Here is a 22052-nt window from a genome sequence, read left to right as displayed (position 1 = left end):
ATTTTAAAGCTTTAAGACAATCCTCAAAAGAAGAAACGATAATCATGCATGCAAATCTAAAAAGATCTAATATACAAACACCTAGAAGATTAAGACATGAAGAATTAAAAAGTAAAATGCCTGAAGAATGGGTAATACCTGATGGTATTGAAGAACCACAAATACAAAATACTAGGATAAGAGAAATAATAAGAGAAGGTCCTGATGTTAGAATCAGGATGAATAGGTCCCACTCATTAAGAATTCCTGATAATGTTGAAACTATTAGCCATAGAAATTCTATAGATAATTCATCAATAGAAAATATCGATGATATTGTAGGAATTGACAACAGAAGGCCACATATAGCCACTGCTGTATATAAATCACCTTCAGAATTTGATCCAAGAGAATCACAAGTTATGACAGTGATTATAAAGGAAGAACCATTTGAGATTGATAAAGAGTGGATAAGACAAGATTTTAATGCTGATTATAATAAACCCCTAAGAGATTGGTATTTCACCAACCATTCAGAAAATGAGGTCATTAGACTAAGAGAATTATTTTATGATTTTATGAAAGAAAATAGAATTAGCTTATACTTCTTTGACTGGTATGTTAATTATTACTCCAAACCCGATAAGAAATTATGTCCTTTAACAAAATCAACTGTTGTTTGGAAAACAAGCTTAGGATCAGTAATAGAATCTGAATATCCTCCTAAAGAAACTATTAAAATACCAATAGGAAAAGACTTAGAAGTTGAAGCAACACCCTATAAAGATAGTAATACAGATGGAAACATAGAGAAAAGAGATATTAAGAAATTACATCAACAATTAAACTTTACCAATACCATGTTAGATATAATGAAAAACCAATTAGGAAGGATGGAAAATATGGAAAAAGTTATTAAGGTGGAAAAACCCATAGAAAAACCTATATATAAATTACAAAGTTTAGATAATATCAGTTTAAAATCTAAAGTAGAAACAGAAGTTGAAGAACTAAAAGAAAAACTTAGGAGTATTAGTCTAGGAAAATTAACAATTAATACATTACAAAAGGAAGAAGAATTAGAATTAAATAAAATATCCTATAAAAGAGATTATCCTAAAACCAGAAATTATTATTCTAGACCATCACCAGTAGATGTAGGCCTAGAAGAGCGAACACAATTAGTACAAAATAGTTTTTCAGGATCAGACTTAGTAGAATGGAATATAGATGGATTAAGTGAACAAGCCATTTTAGATCAAATGTGTAATATGACTATGGCTGCCACTGCCTATAAGATGAGAAAAGCTTCTGATAAAGAAGCAGCAATCATGATAACCCAAGGTTTTACAGGACAATTAAAAGGTTGGTGGGATAATTTTCTCAGCCTCCAAGAAAAAGAATTAATTATTAATAGTATTAAACAAGAAGATCAGTCATCAGACGCCACATCCACATTAATATATACTATTATTAAAAATTTTGTAGGAGATCCCAGTATTTTTAAAGATAGGATACATACTCAATTAATGAATTTAAGATGTCCAACCATGTCTGATTATAGATGGTATAAAGATGTTTTTATGTCAAAAGTTATGATAAGAGATGATGCACATGCACCTTTCTGGAAAGAAAGATTCGTAGCAGCCTTACCAAAATTATTCTCTGAAAAAGTATTACAAAAACTACAAACACAGTTTGGGACCCAGATTCCCTATAATTCATTAACTTTTGGACAATTGCATAATATAATAGTACAAACAGGTATAGAAGTATGTACAGATACCAAGATACAACAGAAAATAAAACAAGAAAGTATCACGGGTAAAAGAGAGCTTGGCACTTTTTGTTATCAATATGGAATAACTCCTGAAAAAGCACCTAGTGGACAGCATAAAGTTAAAAAGAAAAAATTTTATAAAAAACCTAAATATAATATAGACAAACCCCTTTATTATGAACAGAAATATCATAAAAAATTCCATAAGACTCCTAAAGAAAACCTAAATTTCCTAATAAGAAAAAACAAGTAACATGTTGGAAATGTAAAAAACAAGGACATTATGCTAATAAATGTACGACAGAACAAAAAATAAATAAAATAGAAAATAAAGAAATTAAACATGCTTTAACAGCCATACTAATCAATTCAGAATCAGAAGAAGAATCAAGTTATGAGGACTCTTCTGAAACTGAAGATTATTTTATACAACAATTAGACTTTATGTCAGAAGAAGAGAGCTCAGAAGAAAATAGTGGAAAAGAGGAAAAGGATAATAATAACTGTTTAGGAATAGGATTATGTAACTGTAGAAATTGTGAAAAAACTGTAAATGTTTTAACTAAAGAACAAACTTCTACACTAGTCAAAATAATTGACAAGTTAGAAGATACACCATTAAGGGATGAGTTTATAAGACAATTAGCTGAATTAGTTAAAAAAGAAGAGGAAAGTAAGCAAGAAATAAGACCAATAGAAATAAAAGAAATTTATAATCGTTTTAAAAATCCACAAGAAGAAGTTTCCCTTAATTCTCTCAAAGAAGAGATAAAAAAGTTAAAAAGAGAAGTTTCAGAATTAAAACAACAAAACATTAATATGGACTATAGATTACTAAAAATAGAAGGAGAAAACATAATAAAAATCCAAGAACAATCTTTGCAAAATAATGAAGGGACTAGTAATATAACCATCCCTGAGAATTATATTAACCTAGGTACAGAAAATTATATAAATATATTAACATTATTAGTAAGTCAAAAATGGTTCACTACGATAACTTTAATAGTAGGAGAAGAAAAATTTGATTTAATAGCTATGGTAGATTCAGGAGCTGATGTTAATTGTATACAAGAAGGATTAATACCCACAAAATATTATGAGAAAACTACAGAAAGAGTCTTAATGGCAGAAAATGACAAAATGACTATAGACTATAAGTTATCTAAAGCAAAAATTTGTAAAAATAGGGTATGCTTTGCCACTACATTCTTTTTAGCAAGAAATATATCTCATCAAGTTATATTAGGAAATCCTTTTACTTTATTATTATATCCCTTTAATGTCGACATCGACGGAATAACTTGTACAAGAATCCCTAATCATCCGGTCCATTTTGAATTTCTCACAAAACCAAAACAGCATGAACTCAATCTGTTACAACACCTATCTACACAGGTTAGTGTAATGGAAACAGAAGTAAAACAAATTAATTGTTTGAGCCTAGAAAAAACTTTACAACAATTACCGCGTCAAGTTAATATTATAGAAAGAAAAACAAGACAAATTAACTACTTAAACCAAGAAATTACACATAAAAGAATAGAAGAACAATTACAAACCCCAGAAATACAAGGTAAAATAAAAGCAATTGAAGAAAAAATTAAAAAAGAATTATGTAGTTTAAATCCCACAGCCTTTCAACATAGAAAATTACATGAAATATCTTTACCATATGAAGATGGGTTTAATGAAAAAGATATACCAACAAAGGCAAAACCGATACATATGAACAAAGAATATCTAGAATATTGTAAAAAAGAAATACAAGAATATCTAGATAAGGGATTAATAAGGCCTTCAAAATCACCCTGGAGCTGTACAGGCTTCTATGTGATGAAAGCATCTGAAATAGAAAGAGGGGCTCCAAGATTAGTTATCAATTATAAACCTCTAAACAAGGTATTAAAATGGATTAGGTATCCTTTACCAAATAAAAGTGATTTAATTAAAAGATTAAATAAAGCAAATATCTTTTCAAAATTTGATTTAAAATCAGGATATTATCAAATTGCAGTAAAAGAGGAAGATAGATATAAAACAGCCTTTATAGTACCTTTTGGACATTATGAATGGAATGTAATGCCTCAAGGATTAAAAAATGCTCCAAGTGAGTTTCAAGAAATAATGAATAATATATTTTACCCACATATAGAATTTACTATAGTATATCTTGATGACGTATTAGTATACTCAAAAGGAATAAAGCAACACATATATCACCTAGAAAAATTTATGGATATTATAAAAGAGCAGGGATTAGTTTTATCAGAAAAGAAAATGAAAATTTTTACAACTAAAGTAAGGTTCTTAGGATATGAAATTTACCAAGGAACCATAGTACCTATTAAAAGAGCTATTGAATTTGCAGATAAGTTTCCAAATGAAATAACTGACAAAAAACAATTACAAAGATTTTTGGGATGTTTAAATTATGTAGCAGAATTCTTACCTGGTATAAGAGTTACTTGCGAACCTCTTTATAAGAGGTTAAGAAAAAACCCACCTCCATGGACAAAAGAAATGACTTCTATAATAATAAAAATAAAAAATGCAGTAAAAGAAATACCTTGCATAAGTATACTAGACCCATCGGCTAAATTAATTGTAGAAACAGATGCATCAGAATTAGGATATGGAGGAATTCTTAAACAAATACCTCCTAAAAGCTCAAAAGAACAAATAGTAAAATATCATTCAGGAATTTGGAATCAAGCTCAAAAGAATTATCCAACAGTTAAAAAAGAAATTCTTGCCATAGTATTATGTGTTTCTAAATTTCAAGAAGATTTATTTAATAAAACCTTCTTAATAAGAACTGATTGTAAAGCAGCCCCAAATGTTTTAGAGAATGATGTAAAGAATTTGGTTTCAAAACAAATATTTGCAAGATGGCAAGCTATTTTATCATGCTTCGACTTTACTATTGAACATATAAAAGGAGAACTAAATTCACTCCCTGACTTTCTTACTAGAGAATTTTTGCAGGGAAAGGATGGAGCAAAAATCAGCCTCCAGTGAAGATTATGGTCAACCTTTTGACCAAGTAAAAGAAACAAAATTACCTATTATCCCTGTACCAGCAAAACCATTATCATTAAGACCTATGACAATGTCACAGGTTGTAAAAGCATCATCATCATCATCACCTTCTAAGAGCCCTTCAATTACTACTAATAATAAATTTACATTATTACAACCATCAGATCTCTACAACACTCAACCTTTGAAAGAACAGTTTCCTTACTACGAAAAGCCCAATCCTATTAAAATATTAACCATTGAAAAAGAGTGATTCAAAAAAGACAGAAAAACCCTATACAAGACTATTTTCCCAAACACCTTCCATTACATTCCTATTAACCCACAAAAAACCCAGAAATTCTATGAGTTCATATTAGTAGACACTGGATCTATTGAATTAACCCATTATAGAGACTCCAATACCAAACAACCCATTTACTCAAAAATAAAAATCATGAAAATATTATCTCTACAAGAATGGGAATTACCACCATATCATTCTAAAAACTTCTCTTTGAAGTTTGAACCTCAAAGCTTCACCTATTATGATTATCAAGAAGCATGGAACCATATTTTATTTCTATCACCAAGTCCCCATTCTTGGTTCATATGGTTCAGGAAGGGGATATCATTACAATTTCCCAAATGGTTCCAATCATGGTTCCAGAATTTCGGACCAATAGAAGCCTTCTTCCCGAAAGAAGCCAGCATGGCGTATGAATACTTCAAAAGCAAATCATCATTTCTCCAAGAGTACAAATTCATTTCATTTATAGCAGCTATGGGAATAAGGTGGATTATGACTTGGGAATATGATTCAGCAGCATATGAGGAATGTGCAAGCATACAATATTTAGTAAGAATAATAAAAATTAAATGGTGGAACAAATACGATATAAATCTGCTAAGTAAAAGAGCTATTGATCAATGGTTAACAGCATCACAAAAGCGTCCGGCAATAACAGCTTCAAGCACCAACAATGAACAAATAGCGTATAAGAAAGAAACTCAATTCTTAGCACAAAAGAGACAAATTATGGCAGCATTAGCCGCAGCAACTTCAGAAGAAGATATTCAAAACTCTTTACAAGCAATACAGACCGTGCCTCTCGGAGAAGATGAAGAGGTCCAATCCAGCCCAGCTCATTATTATCAAGACTCACAAGACCCATTTGAGATGTAACAAAGTAATGTATGTGTAATCAATGTAAAAGCCCAATCATGAAAAAAAAAAAGGTAAAAAGTAAAAAGTAAAAAAGTAAAAAAGTAAAAAGTAAATGTTGGCAAACAGTAAAAGCAAACAGTGAATGTCGGCAAACAGTAAAAGCAAACAGTAAATGTCGGCAAACAGTAAAAGCAAACAGTACTGTCGGCAAATAGTACCCAAATAGTCACCATTCTGGGTCTATAAATACCAAAGCCCTCACTCATTTAAGGGCATCAAAAACTTGAATACTCAAGAAATCTCTCTACTCTCATATCTTCTTACTTTACAAATTCTCCAAGTATTTGTAATCATCTTCAAGAATTGTATCAACTTTGCAAGCAATAATAGTACAAGTCTATTTCTGTAAGCTTTATTCATCCTTTTTATCTCTTTATTATTCTATTCTGTTTCTTTAAATACAATGTTATTACTGTATAAAAAGCTTAAATCTTTAAAGTTTCTTAGAAGAAATATGAAAATGAGAAGATTAGCCCTAGCAAGAAGATACATAGAAATAATAGCTGAATCTTCTGAATTAAGTGAAGAAATAGAAAAGTTAGATAAAAAGATAATCAAGATAAGAAGTATGTTAAAAAATAGTAAAGTAGTAAGATCCGTAAAAAGCTTAAAAGAAAACATTAAGAATAAAAGGATTTATCATGTTCGTAAATTGCATTATATTCATAGACAAAATATGATAACTTTACAACAAATGGGTCAACCATTAATACAAGCTCAACCTCTACCAGCCCAACCTTTACAAGTGGACAAAATATGATAACTTTACAACAAATGGGTCAACCATTAATACAAGCTCAACCTCTACCAGCCCAACCTTTACAAGTGGTATCAGAGCCTGCCCAAGGGGAAGGTATCTGATAACATTTATAAAGAAATTATTTTTAACTGGATTTTTATTACAAATCTTCTTGATAAACCTCAAATATTTTATAGTTACAACTTTGAAGTAGCAGTGAGAACTGTTAATACGTTGGTCAGCCCAGATTGTAATCCCGGTTGTAAGTCCTAGTAAGGCAGTGAATCCGTTGATTAACGAGGGTGGTCCCGTAACTCACAAAGTTCTAACCATAAAATGGCTAGTTTATTGAGAACGATGAGTAGTTTAAATCTGGGGAAAAATAATTCTTTAGTAATAAAAACAGATAATGATGAAGCTTCCACCTCTGGAACTAAAAATGAGTTAGAAATAGCTAAATTAGAAGAAAGTTTTCATAATTGGAATATACCTATAATAGATAAAGATAAAGTATATAAAAAGAGAAACTTCTGGGAAGGAAAAAATTATGAGATTCATATGTTAGAATATTGTAAACCAGGAACAAGTAATAATAAGATTATCACCATCTTAGAAGAAGATAAATTGAAAGAACATAGTAGTAAAGGATATAACTTCATCCATATAGGATTAATACAAGTAGCTGTAAAACCCAATTTTAGAATAGGAATTAACCTGCCCATATTATTAACTTTAAGAGATACTAGATTCCAAAATTTTAGTGACTCATTAATAGGAATATTGGAAAGTAATTGTCATGATGGACCAGTTTTCTTTAATTGTTACCCAAATTATGCTATGAATCTAAAAAATGAATACACCTGGCAAGCATTAAAATTACAAGTAAGATCTGATGAGACAATTATAAATGAGAAATATGATCCATTCGAAATAATCTATAGAATATATTATAAGATTACTAAGGTTAATTATGATTTTAAAGCTTTAAGACAATCCTCAAAAGAAGAAACGATAATCATGCATGCAAATCTAAAAAGATCTAATATACAAACACCTAGAAGATTAAGACATGAAGAATTAAAAAGTAAAATGCTGGAAGAATGGGTAATACCTGATGGTATTGAAGAACCACAAATACAAAATACTAGGATAAGAGAAATAATAAGAGAAGGTCCTGATGTTAGAATCAGGATGAATAGATCCCACTCATTAAGAATTCCTGATAATGTTGAAACTATTAGCCATAGAAATTCTATAGATAATTCATCAATAGAAAATATCGATGATATTGTAGGAATTGACAACAGAAGGCCACATATAGCCACTGCTGTATATAAATCACCTTCAGAATTTGATCCAAGAGAATCACAAGTTATGACAGTGATTATAAAGGAAGAACCATTTGAGATTGATAAAGAGTGGATAAGACAAGATTTTAATGCTGATTATAATAAACCCCTAAGAGATTGGTATTTCACCAACCATTCAGAAAATGAGGTCATTAGACTAAGAGAATTATTTTATGATTTTATGAAAGAAAATAGAATTAGCTTATACTTCTTTGACTGGTATGTTAATTATTACTCCAAACCCGATAAGAAATTATGTCCTTTAACAAAATCAACTGTTGTTTGGAAAACAAGCTCAGGATCAGTAATAGAATCTGAATATCCTCCTAAAGAAACTATTAAAATACCAATAGGAAAAGACTTAGAAGTTGAAGCAACACCCTATAAAGATAGTAATACAGATGGAAACATAGAGAAAAGAGATATTAAGAAATTACATCAACAATTAAACTTTACCAATACCATGTTAGATATAATGAAAAACCAATTAGGAAGGATGGAAAATATGGAAAAAGTTATTAAGGTGGAAAAACCCATAGAAAAACCTATATATAAATTACAAAGTTTAGATAATATCAGTTTAAAATCTAAAGTAGAAACAGAAGTTGAAGAATTAAAAGAAAAACTTAGGAGTATTAGCCTAGGAAAATTAACAATTAATACATTACAAAAGGAAGAAGAATTAGAACTAAATAAAATATCCTATAAAAGAGATTATCCTAAAACTAGAAATTATTATCCTAGACCATCACCAGTAGATGTAGGTCTAGAAGAGAGAACACAATTAGTACAAAATAGTTTTTCAGGATCAGACTTAGTAGAATGGAATATAGATGGATTAAGTGAACAAGCCATTTTAGATCAAATGTGTAATATGACTATGGCTGCAACTGCCTATAAGATGAGAAAAGCTTCTGATAGAGAAGCAGCAATCATGATAACCCAAGGGTTTACAGGACAATTAAAAGGATGGTGGGATAATTTTCTCAGCGTCCAAGAAAAAGAATTAATTATTAATAGTATTAAACAAGAAGATCAATCACCAGATGCTACATCCACGTTGATATATACCATTATTAAAAATTTTGTAGGAGATCCCAGTATTTTTAAAGATAGGATACATACTCAATTAATGAATTTAAGATGTCCAACCATGTCTGATTATAGATGGTATAAAGATGTTTTTATGTCAAAAGTTATGATAAGAGATGATGCACATGCACCTTTCTGGAAAGAAAGATTCGTAGCAGCCTTACCAAAATTATTCTCTGAAAAAGTATTACAAAAACTACAAACACAGTTTGGGACCCAGATTCCCTATAATTCATTAACTTTTGGACAATTGCATAATATAATAGTACAAACAGGTATAGAAGTATGCACAGATACCAAGATACAACAGAAAATAAAACAAGAAAGTATCACGGGTAAAAGAGAGCTTGGCACTTTTTGTTATCAATATGGAATAACTCCTGAAAAAGCACCTAGTGGACAGCATAAAGATAAAAAGAAAAAATTTTATAAAAAACCTAAATATAATATAGACAAACCCCTTTATTATGAACAGAAATATCATAAAAAATTCCATAAAACCCCTAAAGGAAAACCTAAATTTTCTAATAAGAAAAAACCAGTAACATGTTGGAAATGTAAAAAACAAGGACATTATGCTAATAAATGTACAACAGAACAAAAAATAAATAAAATAGAAAATAAAGAAATTAAACATGCTTTAACAGCCATACTAATCAATTCAGAATCAGAAGAAGAATCAAGTTATGAGGATTCTTCTGAAACTGAGGACTATTTTATACAACAATTAGACTTTATGTCAGAGAGTTCGGAAGGAAATAGTGAAAAAGAGGAACAGGATAATAATAATTGTTTAGGAATAGGATTATGTAACTGTAGAAACTGTGAAAAAACTGTAAATGTTTTAACTAAAGAACAAACTTCTACACTAGTCAAAATTATTGACAAGTTAGAAGATACACCATTAAGGGATGAGTTTATAAGACAATTAGCTGAATTAGTTAAAAAAGAAGAAGAAAATAAGCAAGAAATAAGACCAATAGAAATAAAAGAAATTTATAATCGTTTTAAAAATCACCAAGAAGAAGTTTCCCTTAATTCTCTCAAAGAAGAAATAAAAAAGTTAAAAAGAGAAGTTTCAGAATTAAAACAACAAAACATTAATATGGACTACAGATTACTAAAAATAGAAGGAGAAAACATAATAAAAATCCAAGAACAATCTTTGCAAAATAATGAAGGGACTAGTAATATAACCATCCCTGAGAATTATATTAACCTAGGTACAGAAAATTATATAAATATATTAACATTATTAGTAAGTCAAAAATGGTTCACTACGATAACTTTAATAGTAGAAGAAGAAAAATTTGATTTAATAGCTATGGTAGATTCAGGAGCTGATGTTAATTGTATACAAGAAGGATTAATACCCACAAAATATTATGAGAAAACTACAGAAAGAGTCTTAATGGCAGAAAATGACAAAATGACTATAGACTATAAGTTATCTAAAGCAAAAATTTGTAAAAATAGGGTATGCTTTGCCACTACATTCTTTTTAGCAAGAAATATATCTCATCAAGTTATATTAGGAAATCCTTTTACTTTATTATTATATCCCTTTAATGTCGACATCGACGGAATAACTTGTACAAGAATCCCTAATCATCCGGTCCATTTTGAATTTCTCACAAAACCAAAACAGCATGAACTCAATCTGTTACAACACCTATCTACACAGGTTAGTGTAATGGAAACAGAAGTAAAACAAATTAATTGTTTGAGCCTAGAAAAAACTTTACAACAATTACCGCGTCAAGTTAATATTATAGAAAGAAAAACAAGACAAATTAACTACTTAAACCAAGAAATTACACATAAAAGAATAGAAGAACAATTACAAACCCCAGAAATACAAGGTAAAATAAAAGCAATTGAAGAAAAAATTAAAAAAGAATTATGTAGTTTAAATCCCACAGCCTTTCAACATAGAAAATTACATGAAATATCTTTACCATATGAAGATGGGTTTAATGAAAAAGATATACCAACAAAGGCAAAACCGATACATATGAACAAAGAATATCTAGAATATTGTAAAAAAGAAATACAAGAATATCTAGATAAGGGATTAATAAGGCCTTCAAAATCACCCTGGAGCTGTACAGGCTTCTATGTGATGAAAGCATCTGAAATAGAAAGAGGGGCTCCAAGATTAGTTATCAATTATAAACCTCTAAACAAGGTATTAAAATGGATTAGGTATCCTTTACCAAATAAAAGTGATTTAATTAAAAGATTAAATAAAGCAAATATCTTTTCAAAATTTGATTTAAAATCAGGATATTATCAAATTGCAGTAAAAGAGGAAGATAGATATAAAACAGCCTTTATAGTACCTTTTGGACATTATGAATGGAATGTAATGCCTCAAGGATTAAAAAATGCTCCAAGTGAGTTTCAAGAAATAATGAATAATATATTTTACCCACATATAGAATTTACTATAGTATATCTTGATGACGTATTAGTATACTCAAAAGGAATAAAGCAACACATATATCACCTAGAAAAATTTATGGATATTATAAAAGAGCAGGGATTAGTTTTATCAGAAAAGAAAATGAAAATTTTTACAACTAAAGTAAGGTTCTTAGGATATGAAATTTACCAAGGAACCATAGTACCTATTAAAAGAGCTATTGAATTTGCAGATAAGTTTCCAAATGAAATAACTGACAAAAAACAATTACAAAGATTTTTGGGATGTTTGAATTATGTAGCAGAATTCTTACCCGGTATAAGAGTTACTTGCGAACCTCTTTATAAGAGGTTAAGAAAAAACCCACCTCCATGGACAAAAGAAATGACTTCTATAATAATAAAAATAAAAATGCAGTAAAAGAAATACCTTGCATAAGTATACTAGACCCATCGGCTAAATTAATTGTAGAAACAGATGCATCAGAATTAGGATATGGAGGAATTCTTAAACAAATACCTCCTAAAAGCTCAAAAGAACAAATAGTAAAATACCATTCAGGAATTTGGAACCAAGCCCAAAAGAACTACCCACAGTTAAAAAAGAGATACTTGCCATAGTATTATGTGTTTCAAAATTTCAAGAAGATTTATTTAATAAAACCTTCTTAATAAGAACTGATTGTAAAGCAGCCCCAAATGTTTTAGAGAATGATGTAAAGAATTTGGTTTCAAAACAAATATTTGCAAGATGGCAAGCTATTTTATCATGCTTCGACTTTACTATTGAACATATAAAAGGAGAACTAAATTCACTCCCTGACTTTCTTACTAGAGAATTTTTGCAGGGAAAGGATGGAGCAAAAACCAGCCTCCAGTGAAGATTATGGTCAACCTTTTGACCAAGTAAAAGAAACAAAATTACCTATTATCCCTGTACCAGCAAAACCATTATCATTAAGACCTATGACAATGTCACAGGTTGTAAAAGCATCATCATCATCATCACCTTCTAAGAGCCCTTCAATTACTACTAATAATAAATTTACATTATTACAACCATCAGATCTCTACAACACTCAACCTTTGAAAGAACAGTTTCCTTACTACGAAAAGCCCAATCCTATTAAAATATTAACCATTGAAAAAGAGTGGTTCAAAAAAGACAGAAAAACCCTATACAAGACTATTTTCCCAAACACCTTCCATTACATTCCTATTAACCCACAAAAAACCCAGAAATTCTATGAGTTCATATTAGTAGACACTGGATCTATTGAATTAACCCATTATAGAGACTCCAATACCAAACAACCCATTTACTCAAAAATAAAAATCATGAAAATATTATCTCTACAAGAATGGGAATTACCACCATATCATTCTAAAAACTTCTCTTTGAAGTTTGAACCTCAAAGCTTCACCTATTATGATTATCAAGAAGCATGGAACCATATTTTATTTCTATCACCAAGTCCCCATTCTTGGTTCATATGGTTCAGGAAGGGGATATCATTACAATTTCCCAAATGGTTCCAATCATGGTTCCAAAATTTCGGACCAATAGAAGCCTTCTTCCCGAAAGAAGCCAGCATGGCGTATGAATACTTCAAAAGCAAATCATCATTTCTCCAAGAGTACAAATTCATTTCATTTATAGCAGCTATGGGAATAAGCTGGATTATGACTTGGGAATATGATTCAGCAGCATATGAGGAATGTGCAAGCATACAATATTTAGTAAGAATAATAAAAATTAAATGGTGGAACAAATACGATATAAATCTGCTAAGTAAAAGAGCTATTGATCAATGGTTAACAGCATCACAAAAGCGTCCGGCAATAACAGCTTCAAGCACCAACAATGAACAAATAGCGTATAAGAAAGAAACTCAATTCTTAGCACAAAAGAGACAAATTATGGCAGCATTAGCCGCAGCAACTTCAGAAGAAGATATTCAAAACTCTTTACAAGCAATACAGACCGTGCCTCTCGGAGAAGATGAAGAGGTCCAATCCAGCCCAGCTCATTATTATCAAGACTCACAAGACCCATTTGAGATGTAACAAAGTAATGTATGTGTAATCAATGTAAAAGCCCAATCATGAAAAAAAAAAAGGGTAAAAAGTAAAAAGTAAAAAAGTAAAAAAGTAAAAAGTAAATGTTGGCAAACAGTAAAAGCAAACAGTGAATGTCGGCAAACAGTAAAAGCAAACAGTAAATGTCGGCAAACAGTAAAAGCAAACAGTACTGTCGGCAAATAGTACCCAAATAGTCACCATTCTGGGTCTATAAATACCAAAGCCCTCACTCATTTAAGGGCATCAAAAACTTGAATACTCAAGAAATCTCTCTACTCTCATATCTTCTTACTTTACAAATTCTCCAAGTATTTGTAATCATCTTCAAGAATTGTATCAACTTTGCAAGCAATAATAGTACAAGTCTATTTCTGTAAGCTTTATTCATCCTTTTTATCTCTTTATTATTCTATTCTGTTTCTTTAAATACAATGTTATTACTGTATAAAAAGCTTAAATCTTTAAAGTTTCTTAGAAGAAATATGAAAATGAGAAGATTAGCCCTAGCAAGAAGATACATAGAAATAATAGCTGAATCTTCTGAATTAAGTGAAGAAATAGAAAAGTTAGATAAAAAGATAATCAAGATAAGAAGTATGTTAAAAAATAGTAAAGTAGTAAGATCCGTAAAAAGCTTAAAAGAAAACATTAAGAATAAAAGGATTTATCATGTTCGTAAATTGCATTATATTCATAGACAAAATATGATAACTTTACAACAAATGGGTCAACCATTAATACAAGCTCAACCTCTACCAGCCCAACCTTTACAAGTGGACAAAATATGATAACTTTACAACAAATGGGTCAACCATTAATACAAGCTCAACCTCTACCAGCCCAACCTTTACAAGTGGTATCAGAGCCTGCCCAAGGGGAAGGTATCTGATAACATTTATAAAGAAATTATTTTTAACTGGATTTTTATTACAAATCTTCTTGATAAACCTCAAATATTTTATAGTTACAACTTTGAAGTAGCAGTGAGAACTGTTAATACGTTGGTCAGCCCAGATTGTAATCCCGGTTGTAAGTCCTAGTAAGGCAGTGAATCCGTTGATTAACGAGGGTGGTCCCGTAACTCACAAAGTTCTAACCATAAAATGGCTAGTTTATTGAGAACGATGAGTAGTTTAAATCTGGGGAAAAATAATTCTTTAGTAATAAAAACAGATAATGATGAAGCTTCCACCTCTGGAACTAAAAATGAGTTAGAAATAGCTAAATTAGAAGAAAGTTTTCATAATTGGAATATACCTATAATAGATAAAGATAAAGTATATAAAAAGAGAAACTTCTGGGAAGGAAAAAATTATGAGATTCATATGTTAGAATATTGTAAACCAGGAACAAGTAATAATAAGATTATCACCATCTTAGAAGAAGATAAATTGAAAGAACATAGTAGTAAAGGATATAACTTCATCCATATAGGATTAATACAAGTAGCTGTAAAACCCAATTTTAGAATAGGAATTAACCTGCCCATATTATTAACTTTAAGAGATACTAGATTCCAAAATTTTAGTGACTCATTAATAGGAATATTGGAAAGTAATTGTCATGATGGACCAGTTTTCTTTAATTGTTACCCAAATTATGCTATGAATCTAAAAAATGAATACACCTGGCAAGCATTAAAATTACAAGTAAGATCTGATGAGACAATTATAAATGAGAAATATGATCCATTCGAAATAATCTATAGAATATATTATAAGATTACTAAGGTTAATTATGATTTTAAAGCTTTAAGACAATCCTCAAAAGAAGAAACGATAATCATGCATGCAAATCTAAAAAGATCTAATATACAAACACCTAGAAGATTAAGACATGAAGAATTAAAAAGTAAAATGCTTGAAGAATGGGTAATACCTGATGGTATTGAAGAACCACAAATACAAAATACTAGGATAAGAGAAATAATAAGAGAAGGTCCTGATGTTAGAATCAGGATGAATAGATCCCACTCATTAAGAATTCCTGATAATGTTGAAACTATTAGCCATAGAAATTCTATAGATAATTCATCAATAGAAAATATCGATGATATTGTAGGAATTGACAACAGAAGGCCACATATAGCCACTGCTGTATATAAATCACCTTCAGAATTTGATCCAAGAGAATCACAAGTTATGACAGTGATTATAAAGGAAGAACCATTTGAGATTGATAAAGAGTGGATAAGACAAGATTTTAATGCTGATTATAATAAACCCCTAAGAGATTGGTATTTCACCAACCATTCAGAAAATGAGGTCATTAGACTAAGAGAATTATTTTATGATTTTATGAAAGAAAATAGAATTAGCTTATACTTCTTTGACTGGTATGTTAATTATTACTCCAAACCCGATAAGAAATTATGTCCTTTAACAAAATCAACTGTTGTTTGGAAAACAAGCTCAGGATCAGTAATAGAATCTGAATATCCTCCTAAAGAAACTATTAAAATACCAATAGGAAAAGACTTAGAAGTTGAAGCAACACCCTATAAAGATAGTAATACAGATGGAAACATAGAGAAAAGAGATATTAAGAAATTACATCAACAATTAAACTTTACCAATACCATGTTAGATATAATGAAAAACCAATTAGGAAGGATGGAAAATATGGAAAAAGTTATTAAGGTGGAAAAACCCATAGAAAAACCTATATATAAATTACAAAGTTTAGATAATATCAGTTTAAAATCTAAAGTAGAAACAGAAGTTGAAGAATTAAAAGAAAAACTTAGGAGTATTAGCCTAGGAAAATTAACAATTAATACATTACAAAAGGAAGAAGAATTAGAACTAAATAAAATATCCTATAAAAGAGATTATCCTAAAACTAGAAATTATTATCCTAGACCATCACCAGTAGATGTAGGTCTAGAAGAGAGAACACAATTAGTACAAAATAGTTTTTCAGGATCAGACTTAGTAGAATGGAATATAGATGGATTAAGTGAACAAGCCATTTTAGATCAAATGTGTAATATGACTATGGCTGCAACTGCCTATAAGATGAGAAAAGCTTCTGATAGAGAAGCAGCAATCATGATAACCCAAGGGTTTACAGGACAATTAAAAGGATGGTGGGATAATTTTCTCAGCGTCCAAGAAAAAGAATTAATTATTAATAGTATTAAACAAGAAGATCAATCACCAGATGCTACATCCACGTTGATATATACCATTATTAAAAATTTTGTAGGAGATCCCAGTATTTTTAAAGATAGGATACATACTCAATTAATGAATTTAAGATGTCCAACCATGTCTGATTATAGATGGTATAAAGATGTTTTTATGTCAAAAGTTATGATAAGAGATGATGCACATGCACCTTTCTGGAAAGAAAGATTCGTAGCAGCCTTACCAAAATTATTCTCTGAAAAAGTATTACAAAAACTACAAACACAGTTTGGGACCCAGATTCCCTATAATTCATTAACTTTTGGACAATTGCATAATATAATAGTACAAACAGGTATAGAAGTATGCACAGATACCAAGATACAACAGAAAATAAAACAAGAAAGTATCACGGGTAAAAGAGAGCTTGGCACTTTTTGTTATCAATATGGAATAACTCCTGAAAAAGCACCTAGTGGACAGCATAAAGATAAAAAGAAAAAATTTTATAAAAAACCTAAATATAATATAGACAAACCCCTTTATTATGAACAGAAATATCATAAAAAATTCCATAAAACCCTAAAGGAAAACCTAAATTTTCTAATAAGAAAAAACCAGTAACATGTTGGAAATGTAAAAAACAAGGACATTATGCTAATAAATGTACACAGAACAAAAAATAAATAAAATAGAAAATAAAGAAATTAAACATGCTTTAACAGCCATACTAATCAATTCAGAATCAGAAGAAGAATCAAGTTATGAGGATTCTTCTGAAACTGAGGACTATTTTATACAACAATTAGACTTTATGTCAGAGAGTTCGGAAGAAATAGTGAAAAGAGGAACAGGATAATAATAATTGTTTAGGAATAGGATTATGTAACTGTAGAAACTGTGAAAAAACTGTAAATGTTTTAACTAAAGAACAAACTTCTACACTAGTCAAAATTATTGACAAGTTAGAAGATACACCATTAAGGGATGAGTTTATAAGACAATTAGCTGAATTAGTTAAAAAAGAAGAAGAAAATAAGCAAGAAATAAGACCAATAGAAATAAAAGAAATTTATAATCGTTTTAAAAATCACCAAGAAGAAGTTTCCCTTAATTCTCTCAAAGAAGAAATAAAAAAGTTAAAAAGAGAAGTTTCAGAATTAAAACAACAAAACATTAATATGGACTACAGATTACTAAAAATAGAAGGAGAAAACATAATAAAAATCCAAGAACAATCTTTGCAAAATAATGAAGGGACTAGTAATATAACCATCCCTGAGAATTATATTAACCTAGGTACAGAAAATTATATAAATATATTAACATTATTAGTAAGTCAAAAATGGTTCACTACGATAACTTTAATAGTAGAAGAAGAAAAATTTGATTTAATAGCTATGGTAGATTCAGGAGCTGATGTTAATTGTATACAAGAAGGATTAATACCCACAAAATATTATGAGAAAACTACAGAAAGAGTCTTAATGGCAGAAAATGACAAAATGACTATAGACTATAAGTTATCTAAAGCAAAAATTTGTAAAAATAGGGTATGCTTTGCCACTACATTCTTTTTAGCAAGAAATATATCTCATCAAGTTATATTAGGAAATCCTTTTACTTTATTATTATATCCCTTTAATGTCGACATCGACGGAATAACTTGTACAAGAATCCCTAATCATCCGGTCCATTTTGAATTTCTCACAAAACCAAAACAGCATGAACTCAATCTGTTACAACACCTATCTACACAGGTTAGTGTAATGGAAACAGAAGTAAAACAAATTAATTGTTTGAGCCTAGAAAAAACTTTACAACAATTACCGCGTCAAGTTAATATTATAGAAAGAAAAACAAGACAAATTAACTACTTAAACCAAGAAATTACACATAAAAGAATAGAAGAACAATTACAAACCCCAGAAATACAAGGTAAAATAAAAGCAATTGAAGAAAAAATTAAAAAAGAATTATGTAGTTTAAATCCCACAGCCTTTCAACATAGAAAATTACATGAAATATCTTTACCATATGAAGATGGGTTTAATGAAAAAGATATACCAACAAAGGCAAAACCGATACATATGAACAAAGAATATCTAGAATATTGTAAAAAAGAAATACAAGAATATCTAGATAAGGGATTAATAAGGCCTTCAAAATCACCCTGGAGCTGTACAGGCTTCTATGTGATGAAAGCATCTGAAATAGAAAGAGGGGCTCCAAGATTAGTTATCAATTATAAACCTCTAAACAAGGTATTAAAATGGATTAGGTATCCTTTACCAAATAAAAGTGATTTAATTAAAAGATTAAATAAAGCAAATATCTTTTCAAAATTTGATTTAAAATCAGGATATTATCAAATTGCAGTAAAAGAGGAAGATAGATATAAAACAGCCTTTATAGTACCTTTTGGACATTATGAATGGAATGTAATGCCTCAAGGATTAAAAAATGCTCCAAGTGAGTTTCAAGAAATAATGAATAATATATTTTACCCACATATAGAATTTACTATAGTATATCTTGATGACGTATTAGTATACTCAAAAGGAATAAAGCAACACATATATCACCTAGAAAAATTTATGGATATTATAAAAGAGCAGGGATTAGTTTTATCAGAAAAGAAAATGAAAATTTTTACAACTAAAGTAAGGTTCTTAGGATATGAAATTTACCAAGGAACCATAGTACCTATTAAAAGAGCTATTGAATTTGCAGATAAGTTTCCAAATGAAATAACTGACAAAAACAATTACAAAGATTTTTGGGATGTTTGAATTATGTAGCAGAATTCTTACCCGGTATAAGAGTTACTTGCGAACCTCTTTATAAGAGGTTAAGAAAAAACCCACCTCCATGGACAAAAGAAATGACTTCTATAATAATAAAAATAAAAAATGCAGTAAAAGAAATACCTTGCATAAGTATACTAGACCCATCGGCTAAATTAATTGTAGAAACAGATGCATCAGAATTAGGATATGGAGGAATTCTTAAACAAATACCTCCTAAAAGCTCAAAAGAACAAATAGTAAAATACCATTCAGGAATTTGGAACCAAGCCCAAAAGAACTACCCCACAGTTAAAAAAGAGATACTTGCCATAGTATTATGTGTTTCAAAATTTCAAGAAGATTTATTTAATAAAACCTTCTTAATAAGAACTGATTGTAAAGCAGCCCCAAATGTTTTAGAGAATGATGTAAAGAATTTGGTTTCAAAACAAATATTTGCAAGATGGCAAGCTATTTTATCATGCTTCGACTTTACTATTGAACATATAAAAGGAGAACTAAATTCACTCCCTGACTTTCTTACTAGAGAATTTTTGCAGGGAAAGGATGGAGCAAAAACCAGCCTCCAGTGAAGATTATGGTCAACCTTTTGACCAAGTAAAAGAAACAAAATTACCTATTATCCCTGTACCAGCAAAACCATTATCATTAAGACCTATGACAATGTCACAGGTTGTAAAAGCATCATCATCATCATCACCTTCTAAGAGCCCTTCAATTACTACTAATAATAAATTTACATTATTACAACCATCAGATCTCTACAACACTCAACCTTTGAAAGAACAGTTTCCTTACTACGAAAAGCCCAATCCTATTAAAATATTAACCATTGAAAAAGAGTGGTTCAAAAAAGACAGAAAAACCCTATACAAGACTATTTTCCCAAACACCTTCCATTACATTCCTATTAACCCACAAAAAACCCAGAAATTCTATGAGTTCATATTAGTAGACACTGGATCTATTGAATTAACCCATTATAGAGACTCCAATACCAAACAACCCATTTACTCAAAAATAAAAATCATGAAAATATTATCTCTACAAGAATGGGAATTACCACCATATCATTCTAAAAACTTCTCTTTGAAGTTTGAACCTCAAAGCTTCACCTATTATGATTATCAAGAAGCATGGAACCATATTTTATTTCTATCACCAAGTCCCCATTCTTGGTTCATATGGTTCAGGAAGGGGATATCATTACAATTTCCCAAATGGTTCCAATCATGGTTCCAAAATTTCGGACCAATAGAAGCCTTCTTCCCGAAAGAAGCCAGCATGGCGTATGAATACTTCAAAAGCAAATCATCATTTCTCCAAGAGTACAAATTCATTTCATTTATAGCAGCTATGGGAATAAGCTGGATTATGACTTGGGAATATGATTCAGCAGCATATGAGGAATGTGCAAGCATACAATATTTAGTAAGAATAATAAAAATTAAATGGTGGAACAAATACGATATAAATCTGCTAAGTAAAAGAGCTATTGATCAATGGTTAACAGCATCACAAAAGCGTCCGGCAATAACAGCTTCAAGCACCAACAATGAACAAATAGCGTATAAGAAAGAAACTCAATTCTTAGCACAAAAGAGACAAATTATGGCAGCATTAGCCGCAGCAACTTCAGAAGAAGATATTCAAAACTCTTTACAAGCAATACAGACCGTGCCTCTCGGAGAAGATGAAGAGGTCCAATCCAGCCCAGCTCATTATTATCAAGACTCACAAGACCCATTTGAGATGTAACAAAGTAATGTATGTGTAATCAATGTAAAAGCCCAATCATGAAAAAAAAAAGGTAAAAAGTAAAAAGTAAAAAAGTAAAAAAGTAAAAAGTAAATGTTGGCAAACAGTAAAAGCAAACAGTGAATGTCGGCAAACAGTAAAAGCAAACAGTAAATGTCGGCAAACAGTAAAAGCAAACAGTACTGTCGGCAAATAGTACCCAAATAGTCACCATTCTGGGTCTATAAATACCAAAGCCCTCACTCATTTAAGGGCATCAAAAACTTGAATACTCAAGAAATCTCTCTACTCTCATATCTTCTTACTTTACAAATTCTCCAAGTATTTGTAATCATCTTCAAGAATTGTATCAACTTTGCAAGCAATAATAGTACAAGTCTATTTCTGTAAGCTTTATTCATCCTTTTTATCTCTTTATTATTCTATTATGTTTCTTTAAATACAATGTTATTACTGTATAAAAAGCTTAAATCTTTAAAGTTTCTTAGAAGAAATATGAAAATGAGAAGATTAGCCCTAGCAAGAAGATACATAGAAATAATAGCTGAATCTTCTGAATTAAGTGAAGAAATAGAAAAGTTAGATAAAAAGATAATCAAGATAAGAAGTATGTTAAAAAATAGTAAAGTAGTAAGATCCGTAAAAAGCTTAAAAGAAAACAT

General features: G+C 30.0%; 1 protein-coding gene across 1 annotated transcript in view; it reads left to right on the top strand.

Moving 5' to 3' along the window:
- The window catches only part of LOC112710990 (naringenin 8-dimethylallyltransferase 2, chloroplastic), a gene marked incomplete in the record, with an annotated part of 176568 nt that overhangs the window by 18896 nt on the left and 135620 nt on the right, over positions 1 to 22052 (top strand).

This window comes from Arachis hypogaea, chromosome 1 (assembly GCF_003086295.3).
Source record: "Arachis hypogaea cultivar Tifrunner chromosome 1, arahy.Tifrunner.gnm2.J5K5, whole genome shotgun sequence".
NCBI lineage: Eukaryota > Viridiplantae > Streptophyta > Magnoliopsida > Fabales > Fabaceae > Arachis > Arachis hypogaea.
Note: the sequence above shows the minus strand (reverse complement) of the source record. Positions and strands in the feature narration are given on the sequence as shown.